Here is a 16,314-nt window from a genome sequence, read left to right as displayed (position 1 = left end):
ACTGTGTGATTTCATGTAATATTCTAATTTTCTGGGATTTTGATTTTGTGTGTTTCATAAGCTGTAAGCCATAATCATCAAAATTATAACAAATAAAGGCTTGACATATCTCACTTTGCATGTAATGAGTCTATATAATATATTAGTTTCACCTGTTAAGTTGAATTCTTGAAATAAATCAACTTTTTGATGATATTCTAATTTTATGACCAGCACCTGTATATATATGACATTTCAGTTCATAAATTATTTAATGGCAAAGACATTCAATTGAATTCAACTCATGTTTATTTGTATAGCACTTTTCACAACACACATCGTTTCAAAGCAGCTTTACAGAAAGTCCACATCACAGTTTACAGTGATCTGTTGTCAGAGGGAACTGTCTTAGCTATGTATTTTAGAAATGTACATATACAAAATCACAGTTATCTAAAAATGTATTAATTAAAACAATGTTGTAATTTAATGGAGAAACAAAGAGCTCATTGAATTAATGAATACTTGTTTGTTAACAAATGATTATGACATTCAGAAAGTCTAGCATTGGTGTTGATTCAGTGTTAGCGTCATCCGAAGTCTTCACGGCTCAGTCTAACTGACTAACATAAGCTATATCCCTTAACACAGCAACATACATTCATTATTTTTACTATGTTGAAATCAGAAAAAAACTACAAATGTAAAGGTTTGTGGAAATATTTTATAGTTTAGTTGATTAAAGTTTTCATTACAGTTGTAAGCCAATGTTGATATTATATTGGGTTAGGGTTAAATTCCTTCAATTTTATTAACTACCGTTTTAAGCAATTTTTTACTCAGTTGTATATAAATAAATGTGACTTGACTTTTGGGCAAAAAACTAAAAGAAAATATCTAACAGCATCAACGCATGTGCATAAAAAATATAATAAAAAATAAGCCTAATATAGAGTCACAAAGAGCTCAAATGAATACCCGTTTAAAAGCAATATATATGAATACATGTCTTATATTAATTTAAAAGCAAAGTTTAATATTGTCAATAGTCTATAATGATTATAACATATGAATTAAAATTATAATATATAATAAATTAGCAGCAAAAGATGAGCAATTTTGTCTCTAAAGTTTATTATAAACTGATTTAATTTGGAGTAAGAGCTTCAGGGGGCGTGGCTTCAGTTCACTCACAGCTGATTGGTCCAGTTTGGTTTGCAATCTCTAACCCAGAATAATCCTGCTCCGGTTACCACGGCGATGAACACGCTAAACACCAATCCACCTTCTAGAGCCTAAAATAAAAAGGTTGCTCAAACTAATCTCCCACTTACCTGGGTAGCGACAGGCCACAAGTCTGCGGGAAACTAGCAGAACTCAAGACTGAATTTAGCCATTTATCCTCATCATCTGATTCTCAAACCACTAACCCAACATGGCATGTCAGTTGCTGGAACACGTCCCACTGGTGTTTGCAGAACGGGTTAGACGAGGCGCACTGACCAGACTGGGTGAGATTGATGGAAGAGTTACAACTCAAGATGTGTTTATCAAAAACCAACCTCACATTTAATGCTTGATGTCCTTGAGCTGTACAAGAACACACACTCACAGTAAGTCTAAGACTGAAACATGTTACTAATATGACAGGGCTCTGCAAAATATAATTAACGAAACAAACTTGCAGCAAAAATGAGAATCAGTTTTCATTTTTAAAATCAACAAACCATCAATAACATTGTGGAGTTTATGTCACTATCACTGAACATCAATGAAATCAATTCCAGGAGACTCAAGTTGATGGCGAAACCTTTATTAACACACAAACAGTGAAGCATGAGTTTAGCGCTTGCCACCGACGCGAGGAGCGTTGAAGTTCATGGGCTTGGCAATCTTCTGTTTCGGCTCATTCTTGGCCGGGGCCTGAACACAAGACAACACGTCACTGACTACATGCAGAGGACTCGCAGTCATCACTGTAGATGGTAATAAAGTGTAGGACTATAAATGACACTGAGCACCCATTCAGAGAGCGCTAGGTGTAGACACAGCCCTTCTGCTCTATGCCACCTCACGACACAGACGCAACGCCTCAAGGGGCAAAACATGATCACATGACCAGGGGTCTCTGAGCTGAAGACTGGAGGACGAGGAGCTCACCTTGGCGCTCTGAGCCGACGGCTTCTTCGTCGCTTGCTTCGCCTTCTTGGCCTCTTTAGCCGCCCTGAAACATCAGATCGAGATCACAGTGAGACGAGACATCAGATCGAGAACACAGTGAGAAGAGACACTCAGCTTAGGTCTCAGTCACAGCCGTGTGACAAAGAGCTCGGCTGATAGACTCGCACTATAAACACACTTTACTGTCCTCTGTTCACTTCCACATGACTGTGTGCGAGCCAGTTCAGGACAATCTGTTCACACTAGAATCTAATACTGGTAATGTGAATCAACAGTTATATCCAGAGAATCAGATCAGAGCAGTTAATCGGGATTGAGCACTAAAGCTTCGAGATCTGAAGTCTAGAGTCTAAGGCCTAGTCCACACGGACATGGGTATTTTTATAACCAGAGTTTTTCCTCCTGCGTTTAAAAAAAAAAATCCCGTCCACACATGCTCGGTTTAAAAGAAATCTCCGCCTACATGAAAACGCAAAAACACGCTATCAAGCGCTGTCAAGAGCATGCCACACCAGCAGGCGGCGATCGTAAAGCCACGTTGGCCAATCAGAATCCTGAATCAGAAGCAAAAACCCCAGTTTTACTGTCTACACGACAACACCTCAACCGGCGTTTCTGAAAATCCTCACCCTGGCAGGGGTTTTCAAAAATGTTCGGTTTCAGTGACCTGATACTGCGTTTCCGTGTGGACGAACGGCTGAACCGCATAAAAAAAGTCACGGTTATAAAAATACCCGTGTCCGTGTGGACAAGGCCTGAGATTTGTCAAAGAAACATGGAGAAAGCAGATCAAAAGGATCCACAAAGGAATTACGTTTTCTAAAGGGTTGTTGTTAACGTGATTTTTTTTTTGGGGAAAGGCAAGGGAGTCAACTAGAGCAGTGCAGCACCCGTAGGCTACAGTTTAGAGGAGTGCACGATCGCAACGGGGAAGATTACTTGACATCAATAGTTCATATATCAATATCTTATCGAATAGAAATAATCTTAAATAATGTATAGTTATCTGCATCTTTCCATCTCTTAAGTATAGTTACTTGTAAACACAAAACTTGCATTCAGCATGACACGTGAGCGGTTGCCGTGGTAATGAACAACCTGTAAATGTATAATCCTGTATCTGAGGCTAAATGACTAAATATGCAGCGCGAGTTATATATTTCTAACTCCAAACAATTGGCCACTGAACCAGCTGATAAAATGTTGCTTTGATTCAATGCGTGATAACAACTTGTCCAGGGGCGGAGCGGGGGGTGGCTAATTGGGCTTAAGCCCCGAATGTTTTGTCAAAAGCCCCGAATCTTTTAGGTTTTTTTAAATAACTTCAACTTTGTTTCATTTCCTCTCAGTCTTTCTGACAGGAGCGGCAAAAAATGAAACAAAAGCTCTATTACAGTGCGTGGTGTCGGACGGTACTCGACGCGTCCGCGCGAGCGCGAAGGTGCGCGCGGCAAAAATGACGTCATCACTCAGCTTGTTTGCCAACTGCCAAAAAAATAACGAATAAGAATATAAATCATCTTCTTCGTCGTAGTCATCTTGCGGGCTGTTGTATGTTTCACCGGCGTCGTAGCGAGCTTACTGGCTAATAATATGGACATAACAAAGTTTTTTATACGGAACAGTAAACCTCACCGGCCGGAGAGAGATTCAGAAGCAGCGTCAGACGATAAGACAAGTGTTACAGGTTTGTGAATCCACTGTTGTACTTGTAACACTTGAGTTAAGTGACTGTATTGCTGACTAGCTAGAGAGTTAACGTTAGGTGTTATTAAGAGAAATTAGTTGCTAATAATGCTTTTTCCCACAGCATTTAAGCAGGCTCGTGTAACCCCACTGCTTAAGAAACCCACTCTAAATCCAGCACATCTGGAGAATTACAGACCAGTATCTCTCCTTCCATTCGTCGCGAAAACACTTGAGCGAGTTGTTTTCAACCAGATCTCTTCCTTCCTTACACAGAACAACCTCTTGGACAACAATCAATCTGGTTTCAAAAGCGGACACTCAACTGAGACTGCCCTGCTCTCAGTAATTGAAGCTCTGAGACTGGCAAGAGCAGCCTCCAAATCCTCATTTCTCATCCTGCTGGATCTGTCTGCTGCCTTTGACACAGTTAACCACCAGATCCTCCTGTCAATCCTAAAGACGAAGGGCATCTCGGGAACCACACTCCAATGGTTCAAGTCATACCTCTCAGGTAGGTCCTTTAGGGTTTCGTGGAGGGGTGAGGTGTCTAAGACACAACATCTAGCTACTGGAGTGCCTCAGGGCTCAGTGCTGGGACCGCTTCTCTTTTCCATCTACATGACATCACTAGGATCTGTGATTCAGAAACATGGTTTTTCCTATCACTGCTACGCTGATGACACACAACTCTACCTCTCATTCCAGCCCGACGATCCGACGGTAGCTGATCGTATCTCAGCCTGCCTGACAGACATTTCTGGCTGGATGAAGGACCACCACCTTCAACTAAACCTTGCGAAGACAGAGCTACTCGTGGTCCCGGCCAACCCAACACTTCACCACAACTTCACCATTCAGCTAGACTCGTCATCCATAACTCCATCTAGATCAGCCAGGAACCTTGGTGTGGTAATTGATGATCAATTGAACTTCACAGACCACATTGCAAGAACTGCCCGGTCATGTAGATTTGCCTTGTACAACATTAGGAGGATCAGGCCCTTCCTATCAGAACATGCTACTCAACTCCTTGTCCAAGCACTTGTTTTATCCAGACTTGACTATTGTAACGCTCTCCTGGCTGGTCTTCCAGCTTGCACAGTCAAACCTCTGCAACTTATCCAGAACGCCGCAGCTAGAGTGGTCTTTAACTAGCCGAAGAGAGCACGTCACTCCTCTCCTCACAAAATTGCACTGGTTGCCAGTTGCCGCTCGCATCAAATTCAAGTCACTGACGTTTGCCTACAGAACAACCACTGGTTCTGCTCCCTTTTACTTTAACTCTTTACTTCAGACTTATGTGCCTTCCAGGAACTTGCGCTCTGCAAGTGAACGACGTCTTGTGGTGCCATCTCAAAGAGGCACAAAATCTCTTTCTCGGACCTTTACCATGACTGTTCCCTGCTGGTGGAATGATCTGCCGAACTCAACCAGAGCGGCTGAGTCCATAGACACTTTTAAGAAACGGCTGAAGACACTTCTTTTTCGACAGCACTTGATCCAGTAATACTAACACTTTCTCTCTACTACTCTATTCTGTTCTATTAAAAAAAAAAAAAAAAAAAAAAAAAAAAAAAAAAAAATGCGTTGATTTAAACTGAGAAGGGTCATAGCACTTGCATTTTGTTGTCCTACTGCTAGTTTAACTGCTTCTATTGTTCTCATTTGTAAGTCGCTTTGGATAAAAGCGTCTGCTAAATGAATAAATGTAAATGTAAATGTAAAATCTAATAGAGATGGGCGGATGATTTGTCACGTAACGTTACACACTAAAACCGAAACACACAGCTTGTATCAAATGCTAAATTATCTCAGGGCATGTTTTACAGATAATCTCGGCAGTCGGCACATTAGTGCGATAAGAAGAGAGACTAATTGAGAAATATATTGATAAAGAAGACTAGAAAGACATGAGAAAATATATTTCCTCCTCCTGATGACAACAATTCCAAGTACAGATGCATCAGTATCGTGGAAAAGTTATTTTCCCCCCCATACTTTAATTTAAAAAATAATCTTTAATATATTCTACATTCATTACATAAAAAGTAAAATATTTCAAGCCTTTTATTGTTTTAATCTTGGTGATAAGGGCTTACAGCTCATGGAAATCAAAATTCCAGTACGCCGTTCTATCACAAAATGTATTAGAATTTTAGAACAAAGAATTTTTTATATGACCTGACAAGATCTCTAATCAGCTAATCAACTCAAAACATCTGCAAAGGTTTCCTGAGAATTTAATCTGTCATTCTTGTTCTGGTGGTGCAGCACAATGACCTTTTCCACAATATTCAAAATTTGAGATGCGCCTGTAAAAATGTAATAAACGTTTTAATTATTTACATAATTAAAAGAATTGTTATGGTGAACAGTAATAATGAATAAATAGTAGCAGCAGCTACTTAAATGAATATCACTGTCCACAATTTAATATGTAAGCTTTTTGGATAACGCATCATTATTTTACTGTAACATATTATTGAGAACAGGTGCGCTCAACTCCCAAATCGTTAATGAGTGCGAGTAATAAAGAAGTTATCAAAAATAAAGATGAAAAACCACACTCTCAAAGTATAATTTCATAGATTTATTGTTACCATGTCCACACAGACGCGTTTCGGCCTAAGCCATCATCAGTGTGTACTGTGAAACACCGAAAAGATTGTTTTTTAAAAACATCACAGGTGAACCTCATTCCTCAAATCATCAGCACCGTTAGATGCATCAAGTTACCAACATTGTGGGAACACAAGGAATAACACAACAAAACAGGCCATAGATAATGTTCACATGTGACCCTTATGAACAATTACCAAAAAAAAAATTACCAGATTAAAAAAATAAATAAATAAAAAATAAATAAATAAATAAATAAATGTATATATGTATATGTGTATGTATGTGTATATATATGTATATATAATTTTTTTTATTTTTTTTTTTATTTTATCTGGAAAAAAATTCTTTACTTTTTTTTATTTTTTTTTATTCCTTGTGTTCCCACAATGTTGGTAACTTGATGCATCTAACGGTGCTGATGATTTGAGGAATGAGGTTCACCTGTGATGTTTCTGTGATGTTGTACCTGTGGGTCAACCTCCAATCTGACCACCTCAGATGAATTCAGACAAAAGCTTTTTTATCCATGTCTGGACAGGATGGTAGAGGAACTCACCCATTGGTTTTCAGGTCTGGGAGAAGCACTTATGTCAGGTATTCATGCTTGCAACCCAACCTCAGAGACCTTTCACTCTGAAGAAGCCCTCAAAAGCCTTGCTTCCCATTATAAGATTCAGTTGAAGCCAGAAGAACTCCTAGTGGCTAAAAGTTTCATCAATAGAAGGATGGAGAAAGAGACAGTCCCTGACACCTCCACTGTGTTCCAACTGCTTGATGAAGACATGTTTCCCACCCTGAAGGCTCTTTTCCAAGTTGCCCTGACGATTCCAGTAAGCAGCTGCAGCTGTGAACGCTCCTTCAGTGCCTTGCGCCGTCTTCATACATGGTTAAGGAACACCATGGGTCAAGACAGGCTCAACGACTTGGCCATCATGTCAATTGAAAAGGACAATTTGAATGACATCAACCCTGACAGCGTTATTGACAGATTTGCTCAATTAAAGCCACGTCGATACAGCCTTATGTTGCCGCAACAGAAATAGAAGACGACAAAAAATGCTTGATCAAGACAACAATAGGAGAGCAAAGATTTAGAGGGTTTGTGAGAGAAAGAATGGAGGCACGGCAGTTGGAAAGGAATGCAAATAAGAAATAGAAGAAAGTGTGTAGGAGGAAAAGAATGGAGAGTGAAAAAGGAGCAAAAGAATGGAGATGTTTAATATGTTTACTAAATAGGTTAGATATACAGAATTTCTGTATGGTTTATAGCTTTTACATGTATATATTTATTAAATTCGGAGAAAGGAGATAAGTTTGAAAATGAGCAAGGAGGAAAAATAAGTGAGTGAAGAGGCAAGGACACGAATACACCTGTGGAGCAGGAGAGGCTCGAGGACAAGAGGAGGAGAGATGATGAGGGGAGTGAGAAAGAAGTGAAAAGCAGAAGTTAAGAGAAGGAGAGAGGAGAAAAATGTGTGATGAGGAGTGGAGAAATAGGAGAGAAGAGGACAAGTAAAAGTCTGGATTTGAGGAGTGGAGAAGAAAGGGATGAGTGAGGGAGAAAGCAAAGAAAATAGAGATGAAAATAAATTAAATATGAAAGCAGGTGAATTGGAAGAGGGACAAGAGATGAAAATGCGTTTAGCAGTAAGGAGTGAAGAGCAGATGAGTAAAGGGGAGCACAGATGCCAGAAGTAAATGTAAGAGAACAAGATTTGCATTTAATCTTTTTTGCATCTTAAGTTTGTGATCAGAAACACTTATACTTTCTTCTTTGGTTTATACTTTCTTCTTTCAGTGGAAGACATTTCCAGAGATGAGTGGAGCATGAGTAAGAGAAGAAGAGTCAGGAGAAACGTGACCAATAGTCAAACAAATAAAGTACCATAACATAATAATATATGGTCATGTTGTTTATCATACTGTGCTATTTCCCAAAGAAATATAATATAATATAATTTTAGTAAATATTCTTCTGTTGGCCTGATATTCGATTCAGAGTATTGAAGAGCACATTTACTTGGCACTGCAGCATTTGCTGTTTGCTAGTAGAGCAGCCTAAATTATTATGCCATGGATTCTGATGTAGCAGATTTGTCAGCTAAGCACAAACTAAACAGAACTGAACTCTTAAGATTAGTTTACACCAAATTCCAATTTTACCTATGTAGGCTAACTTAAAATTCAGATAATGGTTGCCTCTTTTTAGTTGCCAGGGTGAAAATGAGTCATCCTTAACATTTTTGGTGTTTTGGATTCACTACAGCTGGAGAACAATTAAATACAAAATAGGTTGTAGGCTCTACTGGGTAATTTTTTTTTTTTTTTTTTTTTTTTTACTGAGTAACTATCATCATTTTCCCAGATAGTGTATAGATTTTTAGGCATTCTATTATCTCAAACAGCCTGAAAAATAGTGCATTTAGCTGACGTTATTGGGAAAAAATCTCCCCGGGGGAACATCCCCCGGACCCCCCTAGGTTTGGGCTAAGCCCCGAATGTTTACATTGTCTGGCTCCGCCCCTGCTTGTCACTCAAATTAACCGATCGCATTTTACTGATGCAAAAGACGCGCGCATGCACAAGCACTGAGAGGGAGCGCAGTGTGTCTGTGTTCACCGGGCTATGTAAAATAATGACGCAGTTACAAGGTGTGTATAATTTACACTACTTAGTCAACACTAACAGTAGCTGCTGTTCGGTTTTCATACTGCTGTTCTCCTAGTCACTTCTCAACTTGTCCTCAAAGTGTTTTGTTTTCCATATTTAGCTATTAAAAATAGTTTACCAAAGATTCTTAACTCATTTTGAAAAAGCTAAAATACAGTAAACTAATTGTGTTCCTGTATTAACAACCTTTCCTCCTACCGCTGTACTAAATACAACTGTAAACAACTGGCAATAGCTGCATCTGAGCCCTGTTTGTTTGTTTGTTTAATTTGAAAATGTAAATAAAATATATTTAAAAAAAAAATAGTTTACCAAAGAAATAATTTACCAAATAAAAGAAAAAGAAAATTCAAATATAGTGAAGTAGCTGTATCAAGCCGGACAAAATTTCTAAACCGGCATGCACTGCTTCAAGTCAACCTCCGATCGGTCTGCACAGAGCTGCATGAAGTCGAACAAGCCTACTGAGTGAGCTCAGCTGGCCCCTCCCCCTCTCACACTGACACTGAGTGAGCTCAGCTGGCCCCTCCCCCTCTCACACTGACAGTGAGTGAGCTCAGCTGGCCCCTCCCCCTCTCACACTGACAGTGAGTGAGCTCAGCTGGCCCCTCCCCCTCTCACACTGACAGTGAGTGAGCACAGCTGGCCCCTCCCCCTCTCACACTGACAAGAGCTGTGTCCCAATGTGAAGACTGCATCCTCCGAAGGCCGCGGACTTCAAACGATGCAGCCTATGCGTCCTCCGAAGGACGCTCCATGCAGCCTTCGTGGGATTTCCTAATTGCGCAGCCAGGTGTTCCCGATTACCGCTCCAAGCGCCAAGCAACGGTGCGAGAGGACTGCTGCCATCCTGATAATTCATTTGATATAATTGAGTAAACAGCTATGGAGCCAGAATTGGCTATTGTCATTTTTATGTTTTATATTTTACTGGAGGACATGCATTAAGGATGTTTCAGGTCATGTACTTTCAGCTTAGCCGAAGATTCAAATGTTCATTTATATCTTACCTTGATGCGATTTTGTAGGCTAGTGTATTATTTTTATTATGCACATAAATGGACCTTGGTAAATATATTTACACAGGTTTTCAATCCTATTTGAATATAAAACTCAGTTGAATATAAAAAGTCCAGTGCGAATGTTACTCCCACTCGTCATCGGCAGCTGTCAGTCACTGTTGCTAGGCGACAAGAACAGTCCTCCGTAGGCTAGACCGGTCCGAGCGCTTCAGGTGTGCCCTTTGAAATGGGACGGAGCTGTAGTTACCAACAATTTGTTAATATTGTGACAATAGGCCTACATTTACTTTAATTTTCAAAATAACCAGTGGTGGTATGTAAGGAACTACATCGTTAATACTCGAAGTGATTTCCCGACAGCAACACTACAAAATTATGTTATTTTACAATATGATGCATTGTTTTACATTAAACTACACAAAAGTATATAGTTTAAAAAATGTATCAACCTTGAAAATATTCAGAAGTAAAATGCAACGTATGCAGCAATATAAAAGCAGAACCATCATAAAAACCCTGACAAGGTTTTTTTCCTGCAGAATTCCTTTACTTTTACTCTTGATACCTTAAGTACATTAGAGTATGCAAGATAATGAAAATAAAATTAAAAAATTGCTTAACTAAGGTTAAAAATATATGACTAGTAGTTTTTTGCCAATGCGGTATTAGTGGTTATTTAAAGTACTTTAGTGTAATAAAGTATCTCAATATTTATTCCATGAGTCAGCCCTGCAAACCTGTTGGTAGACAACTTAGTGGATAGTGTAAATATGCAGTCAAACACTCTGGAGAGCATCCCAGATGATGTCCCACCAGCAGGAGGCCTTACCAGGGTCTCTATTGTGGAGCCCATCCCGGTCCAGCAGCTCACCAGGGTCTCCCACTCAGCTCAATAAAAGTCTACATCATTTTTCTTATTTTATGTACTGTAAATTTAAATGTTTATGTTGATTTTGAGATGTTTAACGTATGTTGTAAATAGTTGGGGGGAAAAACGTTATAGAAGAATTTGTTTCATGTAGAAATTATGAATGTCATTACAGAAATAATCAATGTCCAGAGCAATGAATTCTCTTTTATTTACACATTTAAAGTTGCATACATTTTTTTTTCCTTTTAAAAAATATAAGTGAAAAAAGTTAAACAAGAATGAATATATATATATATATATATATATATATATTTCTCAATCATTCTTTCAAGAAGAGAAAACAGCCTGTCCATCCTCTCCCTACTCTCCAGTGCTCTCCTCGCCTCTGCAGTCCCATGTCTTCTCTAATCAAGTCCAAAAACTCGTCCTCTCTGTCTCGCCTTCTTCGTGGTGCTGGTGCTGATGCTGCTGGTGCTGGTGCTGGTGCTGCTGCCCCTGGCTCCTCCTCACCGTGGGCTCCCACTGCTGAACTCGGCCCTGGTGTGTCCTCAGGGATTGAGGCGATGAAGACAGGGGGGTTGGTGCAATGCCTCTGTCCCAACACCTCATCCATGAGGACAAACCAGGGCCGGGCAAGTTTCAGCAGTGGGTTTCCCACTCACACCCTCACCTGTCCCAGGACACGTGCAATCCTAAAGGCAGAGCAAATTAACCATGGCTTATTAACAACAACAGCACAATACATTTCAGCAAAGATGTGATCTCAACTTTCTTACTTTGTATTTTTAAAATCATATTCATGAATACTCAAATTTGGTTAAAAACACATAGCTTGCATGACAGCACTACAAAAACACATAAAAGTGAAACCCCATTGCCTTATCTACTGCTTTTCTTATTGTTGTGGGCTTTATAGGGTGAGTGATATTTCTTATTTACATAAGTTAGACAGACTAGTGCAAATATTACAATAAAATTTAATTTATTTAGTTTAATTATTTTTTTAATTGCACTTTAATAAATTGAGCTGTCTGCTGATTTGAGTAAATGAAAACATAATACTTACATTTAAATGTGAATTTGCCGTCCACCAGCGAACTCTCGGCCGTCATTTTTTTTTTTATAAAAATGCTGTCGTCACCGACGCGCAATGACTTATGGGGTAAGATAGTCCGCAAAGTGTCCATTTATGTATCCTTCCTTTCACGGGGAAACGAAGGGTGCATTTTGCGTCGCTTTAGCCTTCGTCGCGCCGCGATGACGCAACCGGCCTTCGAATACGGCCTTCGGAGGATGCAGAACTGAATTGGGACAACCTTCATCGCGCCGCGGTGACGCAATCGGCCTTCAAATGCGACCTCCGAAGTGTGCAGCCTTTGAATTGGGACATCCTTCGTCGCTCTGCTTTGACGTTTCGTCGCGCCGTAGTGACGCATTCGGCCTTCAAATACGGCCTTCGGAGGATGCAGACTTCACATTGGGACACAGCTACTGAGTGAGCACAGCTGGCCCCTCCCCCTCTCACACTGACACTGAGTGAGCACAGCCCAGGACCAGAGACAGAGAGGGTCGAAGAAAGCAGCGGAGCTTAAGTAGCGTTTTCTCGGAGTTCACTGTGTATCCTGCTCCCTCAAGCGTGTAGTTAAACTTTCCAGATTTATTGTATGTCATTATGTCAGTATCAGTATTTGCCTTCTACCACTTTTGCTGTGTAATTGTAACAATGAGCACTCAAACACACCAAACCAACAATTACTAAAAACACACAAAAACTGATTTTGCACAGGCATTTTGCACTGCTTCCTGAATCAATGCGCTTATTCATTTGTGGATGTTAACTGAATCTGTAAGTCAGCTATGCTGTTTACTTCTGAATATTATATTTCATTCTGGTGTGCTAAACGTTATTGCTACTGTGTAATAGTAGCCTATGCTTTTCACCAACTAAACATATCCAATTCAATGCGTTCACTGTCTCTTTCACAGGCATCATTTGTACTAGCCTATGCACAAACTGTTTGCTCAAACATAGCGTTTTCTTGGAGTTTACTGTGTGCTTTCTATCATGCACAAATAAAAATGTCACTGAACTTTTGCTGTGTAAGTATAACAATGAGCACTCAAACACACCAAACCAACAATTACTAAAAACACACACAAAAACTGATTTTGCGCGGGCATTTTGCACTAGTAACTCTAAAATTAATTTCTCTTTTCAGGTGTCACTCTGTGGTATAAGAAATCATTGAGAGAAGATTTGGACACCCGTCCACAGCCCAGGACAGATGTGAAGTTCAGTAGCTCCGACTCTCTCTCCAGTAAGTCCAGTCTCCTGGATGTGAGTGCTTCCCTGAAGGCCAGCTTCTTGGCAGGGCTGGTGGAGGTGGGAGGATCTGCCAAGTTCCTGCGTGACACCAAATTCTCAAACCAACAGTCCAGAGTTACAATGTATTACAGTGAAACCTCTAGATTCGAACAGCTCACTATGACTCAGTTGGGACAGATCACCTACCCTCAGGTCTTTGACCAGAAAACTGCAACTCATGTGATCACAGGTGTACTATACGGAGCTCAGGCCATCATGGTGTTTGATCGGACATTTACAGATGATGAGATGAGATGATGATGAGATATACTTTATTGTCCCCGAAGGGAAATTTGTTTTGGACTCTGTCCATTCCATAGCTTTACGGAAACAACACAAAAAGACACTGTACAAAAAGAATGAACATTTCATTAGCGCATCCTCTCCCAAACATTCTCTCATATACATTTAAATAGGTACGTATGTATAGTAGTAGACACATTAACGCCTTCCATTGGCACTTATAAAACTTTAAAACTGTTACTTAATTAAAAACTGGCATATTGCACACGAAAACACACAACTGATATATTGCACACTCTCCATATGGCCTACAAAAATACAAAACTGACATATTGCAATATATCCATTACAATACACAACTAACATATTGCACTCTCCCTAAGGCCCATAAAATACACAATTGGCATACTACACACCCCATAGTACCCATAAATACACAACTGATATATTCCACAAGGCCTATATAATACACAATTGGCATACTGCACACTCATAGTACCCCTAAGATACACAACTTATGTATTGCACACTCTAGCTGGCCTACAAAAATACACAATTGACATATTGCACATTCTCTATGGCCTACAAATCGCACAAATGACATATCACATACCTCAACAACCAACATATTGCACACCCCAAAAGCCTACAGATTGCAAGAAGAACATATTACACACACCTACATATTAGAGTTAATGAGCTTAATAGACATAGGTAAAAAAGAATTTTTATAACGGTTTAGCCTACATTTAGGAACTCTAAATCTTCTACCAGATGGTAAAAGCTGAAATTCTGGATGAAGGATATGGGTCCGGTTAGAAACTATTTTTTGTGCCTGTCTGATAACCGACTGCTCATAGATTTTCTGGGGGGGCAGATAGTTTTTGACCACCATAATCTTCATAGCTGTCTTTACTTGACGAGCGATCTGTGATTTTGATTGTACTGTCAGGTTACCATACCAGCTTGTAATACCGTACTTTAAAATACTCTCTAATATTGCATGATAGAACAACAACATACATTTTTGTTCTACTCCATACAATCGAAGTCTCCGTAAGAAATGCATCCTCTGCTGGAGTCTGGAACAGACAGTGTTTACATGGTCCTTCCAGGTCAGTGCATTATCAATATGTACACCCAGGTACTTGTAAGAGCTAACCTGAGTAATGGGTACATTGTTAATTACTACAGGCCTGGTATCGCCTATGCCTTTTGGGTCAAACACCATCTCCTGAGTTTTAGTTACGTTTAGCACCAGATAATTATCATCGCACCACTGAACAAATTCCTCAATTTCTGTATGATACGCGGCTGGACTTTTATCTTTATGCATGAGGCCAAGGATTGCTGTATCATCGGAGAATTTAAAAATGTAATTATCAGTATGGAGTCTAAAGCAATCGTTAGTATATAATGTAAAAAGGGCTGGCGAGCTGACACAGCCCTGCGGGACACCAGTGCTGATTGGCCTGGGCTCCGTAAGAGCATTATTCACTTTAACCTGTTGAGTACGGTTTGTTAAAAATGAAAAATACCAGTTAAGAATAAAAGAATTAACATTCATGTGTTTCAGTTTCTGAATAAGCATATAAGGCTGTAGAGTGTCAAAAGCCGAACTAAAATCAACAAATAAAATACGTGCATAGGCTTTGGGGTCTTCGAGATGTTTACTGACCAAATGTGAAATGCTATTGATAGCATCGTCTATGCCGCGCCCCGGCCTGTAAGCAAACTGAAATGGATCCAAAAACGCACCAACATCTTGTTTAAGAAATGACACCATTATCTTCTCAAAACATTTCATAACAATAGAAGTTAGCGCCACAGGCCTGAAATCATTATTCACCTTTGGGCATGGTTTTTTAGGTACCGGTGTAATTACTGATTTCTTCCACAGAGTGGGTATGGCGTGCGAATCTACTGATTTTTGAAAGATTGGAAACCATGCAGCTGTCAGCTCATCTGCACATGTCTTTAGCAAAAATGCGGATATTCCATCCGGTCCCGTTGCCTTCTTAGTACATAATTTTTTAAATGCAATCTCACCGCCTTGGGTTCTATCACCAGCCTTACATCCTGCTCTGTGACAGAAATTGTCTCTAAAATATTCTTCCCTTCAAAAGAGAAGTCCCGAGTTTCAAATCTCAGATAAAAGTCATTCAGTTCATTAGCTCTTTGCAGATCATCTGAAGTGCTGATACGTTTTTGAGCCGGTGTCATATTCGTGATTGCCTTCATCGTGTCCCATAGATCTTTTGATTTCTTTTCTCTAAAACTCTGTTCGATTAGTTCTTTATGCCTCCTCTTGGCTTTCCTGAGCAAATGATTTAGCTCAGCTTGCACGATTTTCAGCTGTGCTCTGTCCTGGTTCTTAAATGCCAGTTTCTTACGGTTGATACAGTCTTTAACCTCCTTAGTTATATATGGTTTATTGTTAGGATACATAATTATTTCTTTTTGCGGTATAACATTGTCCACACAAAATTTTATAAAATCCGTAACCGTCTCCGCCGCTTTATCCACATCCAGTTCATGAAAAATACTCCACTCTGTCGAGAGAAAACAGCCTTTAAGGGACTCTATGCTGTCACTCGTCCATACCTTAACAGTTTTGGTGTATGGTTTACTGCTTTTAAAAACAGTTTTGTAAGTAGGAATGAGATGTACTA

The 16,314-nt window shown here is 39.7% G+C and overlaps 1 long non-coding RNA gene across 1 annotated transcript; it reads right to left on the bottom strand.

Annotated features, from left to right (window-relative positions):
* Window positions 1-1,776: 1,776 nt before the first annotated feature.
* On the bottom strand, window positions 1,777-2,487 carry LOC307167204. The gene is made up of 2 exons (XR_013822748.1): window positions 2,140-2,487; window positions 1,777-1,902 (listed from the first exon to the last, which is right to left on the bottom strand). It is a non-coding gene; the product is annotated as an uncharacterized lncRNA (long non-coding RNA).
* Window positions 2,488-16,314: the final 13,827 nt, after the last annotated feature.

This window comes from Squalius cephalus (genome assembly GCF_949319135.1).
Source record: "Squalius cephalus genome assembly, chromosome: 1".
NCBI classification, from domain to species: domain Eukaryota; kingdom Metazoa; phylum Chordata; class Actinopteri; order Cypriniformes; family Leuciscidae; genus Squalius; species Squalius cephalus.
The sequence above is the reverse complement of the archived record's forward strand: the minus strand, read 5'-3'. Positions and strand labels throughout refer to the sequence as shown.